Raw genomic sequence first — 6,681 nt, 5'->3', positions numbered from 1 at the left:
AGGGCTCTGTCCTTGGCCCGCTCTTGTTTCTGATTTACATTAACGACATTGATGTATGTAGGCTTAACTAGCAGAATAGCCAAATTTGCAGCTGACACCAAACTAGGTGTAATTGCAGCAGACCCAGATACAGTAGTGGGAAGTTTAAGAAATAATCTTAAGAAAATAGGAGAGTGGTCAAAAAGATGGCAAGTGCCATTTAACTTGGATAAATGTAGTGTTACAAATAGGAAAAAACAGCCCTTATGCCAACTACATGCTGTTTGGGAATGACATACACAGTGTAGAAAAAGAAGAGAACCTTCGAGTCATTATTACCAAGAACATAAATCCACAAAACAGTGCATAAAAGCTGAAAAGAAGGCACAGAAACTAGTGGAATGCATAAAGAGGCAGTTCAAATACAGAAACAAGGAAACGGTGCTGCAGCTCTACACATCAATTGTTAGACCTCATCTTGAATATGCAGTACAGTTTTTGGTCACCAACACTAAGAAAGGACATAAATAGATTAGAAGGGGTACAAGCAAGAGCCACAAACTTAATTCCATCCATCGGGCAAGTAGGTTACCAAAGACGACTAGAGAGCCTGAGCATATATGGCTTAGAAAAACAACGATTGCGAGGACAACTCGTAGAAACATTCAAAATACTGAAAGGCATAACAAAATTAGACGGTAACCTCTTCACAGTAAACGAAAACCAGACAAGAAATAATGGATGGAATCTATAACTGAAAAGATACAATACAGATTTTGGGAACTTCTTCACATACAAGGTATGTGACACATGGAATAACCTGCCACCAGATGTTGTCAACAGCAAGTGTGGAAAAGTTTAAAAGAAAGCTAAACAAAATCATTAGAAGAACACTGTGAATGAGCAGTAAAACCTGCTCCTAGAGATAAGCGAGCAAGTGATGTCTCCGCGGATGGACTAATACGTCTTCGAGACATCCTAATCCTTGTAACTCTTACCTGTTGATGCTCCTGTTATGATAACTGCTCTCTCTCTCTCTCTCTCTCTCTCTCTCTCTCTCTCTCTCTCTCTCTCTCTCTCTCACCTGCTGGTACTCCTGTTATGATAACTGCTCTCTCTCTCTCTCTCTCTCTCTCTCTCTCTCTCTCTCTCTTACCTGCTGGTGCTCCTGTTATGATTGTTATGATAACTGCGCTCTCTCTCTCTCATTCTTACCAGCTGCAATGCTCTTGTTATGAGACCTCTCTCTCTCTCTCTCTCTCTCTCTCTCTCTCTCTCTCTCTCTCTCTCTCATTCTTACCAGCTGTAATGCTCTTGTTATGAGACACCTCTCTCTCTCTCTCTCTCTCTCTCTCTCTCTCTCTCTCTCTCTCTCTCTCTCTCTCTCTCTCTCTCTCTCTCTCTCTCTCATTCTTACCAGCTGCAATGCTCTTGTTATGAGACCTCTCTCTCTCTCTCTCTCTCTCTCTCTCTCTCTCTCTCATTCTTACCAGCTGTAACGCTCTTGTTATGAGACCCCTCTCTCTCTCTCTCTCTCTCTCTCTCTCTCTCTCTCTCTCTCTCTCTCTCTCTCTCTCTCTCTCTCTCATTCTTACCAGCTGTAACGCTCTTGTTATGAGACACCTCTCTCTCTCTCTCTCTCTCTCTCTCTCCCCTCTCTCTCTCTCTCTCTCTCTCTCTCTCTCTCTCTCTCTCATTCTTACCAGCTGCAATGCTCTTGTAATGAGACCTCTCTCTCTCTCTCTCTCTCTCTCTCTCTCTCTCTCTCTCTCTCTCTCTCTCATTCTTACCAGCTGTGCCCTTGTTATGAGACCTCTGCTCTCTCTCTCTCTCTCTCTCTCTCTCTCTCTCTCTCTCTCTCTCTCTCTCATTCTTACCAGCTGTAATGCCCTTGTTATGAGACCTCCTCTCTCTCTCTCTCTCTCTCTCTCTCTCTCTCTCTCTTCTTACCAGCTGCAATGCTCTTGTTATGAGACCTCTCTCTCTCTCTCTCTCTCTCTCTCTCTCTCTCTCTCTCTCTCTCTCTCTCTCATTCTTACCAGCTGTAATGCCCTTGTTATGAGACCTCCCTCTCTCTCTCTCTCTCTCTCTCTCTCTCTCTCTCTCTTCTACCAGCTGCAATGCTCTTGTTATGAGACCTCTCTCTCTCTCTCTCTCTCTCTCTCTCTCTCTCTCTCTCTCTCTCTCATTCTTACCAGCTGTAATGCCCTTGTTATGAGACCTCCCTCTCTCTCTCTCTCTCTCTCTCTCTCTCTCTCTCTCTCTCTCTCTCTCTCTCTCTCATTCTTACCAGCTGCAATGCTCTTGTTATGAGACCTCTCTCTCTCTCTCTCTCTCTCTCTCTCTCTCTCTCTCTCTCTCATTCTTACCAGCTGTAATGCCCTTGTTATGAGACCTCTCTCTCTCTCTCTCTCTCTCTCTCTCTCTCTCTCTCTCTCTCTCTCTCTCTCTCTCTAACCTGCTGAAGCTCCTGTGATAACAACTGTCTTCCCGTCCATCCGGATGTGGTCTATATTAGCTAAGGGCGTCTTGAATCGATAAAGTATTCCCAGGACGAAGACTAAAACCATCAGGAAGGGCGGGACAAGGATTGTAGCCCATGTGACATACCCCATCGACAAAATTTCCATGGCAGTTCTCGTTCAGGCTGGCTGGGCTGAAAAAGTAGATAGAATCATTAGGATTAAAACAGAACTGAGTACTGTTATATCTTGCAAGGCGTTCTCTTCAACTCTGAATAGATAAAACACAGAAAGAAAAGATCATTATCATCTCGCGAAATAACAGAGCGAGGAATGGAATGGAATGTATAAAAATTAGGCAAAAGGCCAAACAAGAGCTGTGACCTATGACGAGGCCATTCAGCGCTGAAAGGGAAACAGAGTAGAAAGGTATGAAAGGTGTAACAGGAGGAAAACCTTTTGCAGTTGCACAATGAAACAATTGTTAGAAGAGGGTTGGGGGAAGTAAGATGGAGGAAAGATTATATGAATGGAGGAGGTACAGCATAAGGGATGAAAGGGGCTGCAGCTAGGGGGCGACGGGATTCTGCAAAGAACCGTAATTATGATTAGCTTTTGGCATAAATTTGTATATTATATTCCATTCCATCAGGAAATCTCAAAATACTACTCAGTTTTATTTATTACTCAGAATTTGCTACAGTCACTCCTGCATTCATCGTATAACTGCTGCTTAATAGCTGAATTTCCTGTTTAGCATATAACAAGGCATCATACGGCCGTAGAAAAAGCTCACTCATCATTTGACAAACAACAGACCTCCCTACGCCTCCCCCTAAACCACGCCCCTGTCTCGCGCATGCGTCGTCTCTTTGTTTACATTGCTCTGTCGAACAGTTGCTTAAGTACTTTCAAGGTCTCCCGCGCTCATTTCTCACGCCTCGCGGAACAATGAACAATTATTTTGTTTTACCCGTTATCTTTTGTCTATCTCGATATGAGCAGATAATCTCTCCCATACTTCTGTTCTTTTGTCAGTTATTTTGAGAGAGAGAGAGAGAGAGAGAGAGAGAGAGAGAAGAGAACCCTGACACACTTGTCGATTCAGTCAATTAGAATTGTTCCCTTCAGAAGATAACCAATTATCCACATGTTAGTCAGTCAATTAGAATTGTTCCCTTCTATATAGATATACTATAATTATCCATATGTTATATATATATATATATATATATATATATATATATATATATATATATATATATATATATACATATATATACATATATATATTATACATACATATATTTATATATATATATATATATATATATATATATATATATATATATATATATATTTTAAACTGGAAGGTAAACATTTTTGTCCTGCTGCTTAACATATCCATAAGCCTATGTACGATCTGCTCATAGTTGTATATAATCCTATATAGTGACCTAACCATAGGCCTACATAGTGATTTATTCATAGTTCTGTATAGTCCTATATAGCGATCTATCCATAGGCATATATAGTGACCTATCCATAGACCTGTATAGCGATCCAAGACTGCATTACACAAATAGTAGTCTTGCAAAGCAAAAATAAAAATTATTTAACTCTTAAAAATGACGGACACTTCAGTATCCTTAACGCCAGGGCGCACGCGAGCGCGCGTGCGTGCATACGCCTAAAAACTTATGAAAAAAATATATGAACTCAATATTGCCACGAACCAAATGCTTACCACAGAGACAGACGCTCGTGTATATACACTGACACAGCAGTAACTAACACAGCTCTCTCGTTCTCCCTGTGTCCTCAACAGGGTGCATCCTCTTTCTCAATAAAGCCCAGAGCGGAGCCATCATGGCTGCTGTGTGTTGCCAATGGCGCAATTTTTTTTTTATATTTTCATTAAAGATAGATTAGTATTTCTTTTTAATCCCGTCTTGAGCACAAGGGGGTTTTAATAAAAGTTCGGAGAATACCTTCATTTGCTTTTGACGAAGATAACGAAGCTGTTTGGTTAAAATCAGTGACGTAATCCATCACGTAAATCCTTTTTAGCAACTCATGTTAAATCCTTTTTGGCAACTCATATCACCATATAGCAATTTATCTAAATTTCTTCATTAAAGATGCATTAATATTTCAGTTTAATCCTGTCTTGAGCTCAAAGGGATTTTGATAAACATCCGGAGAATATCTAAAATATTTTTGTGACGAAAATGACAAAGCTGTTTTGGTAATATCATTGACGTAAATCCATGGCTTAAATCCTTATTTGGCAACTCAAGTTGTTTCTCGGCAAGGGGTAACGGATGCTTATGGTTTTATAAGATAGTGAGCAAGATTTTGGGTTATATAAACAACTGTTGTTGTTGTTCCGTTGTATCAAAAAAAGCTGTTTTTTTTTTCGTTGTGGTGTCAGCTAACTGCGAGGGGGAGAGTTAAAACTGAAAGTCGGATGTATGCGAATGGTATATTTAACGTTTGTTTCTTTTTTTGTTATGTATATTCGATTTATGTTTTTGACTAATGAGTTTCTTTTTTGATATTTTCACTAAAATATAGACGCTCGCATATATATCTATATATTAATAATTATATATGTATATATATACATATATATACACTATGTAAACATATATACACGTATATATATATATGTTTACATAGTGTATATATATGCATATATATATACATATATATATATATATATATATATATATATATATATACATATATATATATATATATATATATATATATATATATATATATATATATATATATATATATATATATATATATATATATATATATATATATATATATATTTATACACACACACACACACACACATATATATATATATATATATATATATATATATATATATATATATATATGTGTGTGTGTGTGTGTGTGTGTGTCTATATTATATATGCCAGAGATCCACCGTCACGTCCATCAATTCGTGCATTGCACAAGAAATTTATGGAGACAGGGACAGTGTTGGCTAAAGGGAGGGGTAGACCACCAAGAACATCTGAGGAAAGCATCGATCATGTAAGACAAGCCTTTGATTGTTCTCCTACAAAGTCCATTTGCACTGCTGCCAGACACTCACAGCCACCTTGTTCAGTAGTGCACAAAGCCCTACACAAGAACTTGCGATTGTACGCTTATAAAGTGCAACTCTTACAGGCACTTGAGCCAAATGATAAACCAAGACGAAAAGAGTCTTAAGTTAAAATGCTGGAACGAATTTCTGAAGATGAAACATTCCTCAGCCGAGTTTGTTTCAGTGATGAAGCGACCTTTCATGTTTCAGGGAAACTGAACATACATAATGTGGGAATATGGGGATCAGAACATCCCTATGTGACCAGAGAACTTCACCGAGATAGTCCAAAGGTGTGCTGGACCATGTACAATCGAATCATTTGTCCATTTTTCTTCAAGGCATCAATTACTGCAGATGTTTACCTTGATGTTTTGACTGAATATGTGGCACCACAACTAGATGACCTTCAACCAACCATCATTTTCCAGGAAGATGGTGTACCACCACATTCGGGACTGCATGTTTGTAAGTTCATAAATCAAACATTTCCAGACCAGTGGATTGGAAGGGATGGCCCAATTCTCTGGCCACCTCGTTCACCAGAGATCACTCCCCTGGACATTTTTCTGTGGGGTTATGTTAAAGATGTCATGTATTAAGCAAAGATACAAGACATCACTGATCTCAAGCAAAAGATCTCTGATGCCATTGCCACCACTGGTGAGGCTATGCTACAGCGAACTTGGCAAGAAATCGAGTACGTTCTTAATGTGCTTCGTGCAACTAATGGTGCCCATATAGAGGCGTATTAAATGAGGCAAAAAAACTCAATATCTACTCCTCATTTTGTAATAACATCCACATGTTTGTCTATTCATTTGCTTTTGTAATATATGTTTTTTTTATTGTAAAGAGACTTTATGGACGCCCTGTATATGTATATATATATATATATATATATATATATATATATATATATATATATATATATATATATATATATATATATATATATATATATATATATATATTTTTATATATGTATGTAATCATATTTTTATATATGTATGCTACAAACGTCCTTTAATATCCAATTCGCATTCCGGCCGGATGGGTTAATGCGTCCACTGTAGTCCTGAGTTCTTGTCCTTCGCTGGTTCGAGCCCA

The 6,681-nt window shown here is 38.4% G+C and overlaps 1 pseudogene; it reads right to left on the bottom strand.

Annotated features, from left to right (window-relative positions):
* Positions 1-4,315, bottom strand: part of LOC136840646 (retinol dehydrogenase 12-like) — a 25,286-nt pseudogene extending 20,971 nt beyond the window's left edge.
* Positions 4,316-6,681: the final 2,366 nt, after the last annotated feature.

The sequence above is a fragment of the Macrobrachium rosenbergii genome, chromosome 8 (assembly GCF_040412425.1).
Source record: "Macrobrachium rosenbergii isolate ZJJX-2024 chromosome 8, ASM4041242v1, whole genome shotgun sequence".
NCBI classification, from domain to species: Eukaryota; Metazoa; Arthropoda; class Malacostraca; order Decapoda; family Palaemonidae; genus Macrobrachium; species Macrobrachium rosenbergii.
The sequence above is the reverse complement of the archived record's forward strand: the minus strand, read 5'-3'. Positions and strand labels throughout refer to the sequence as shown.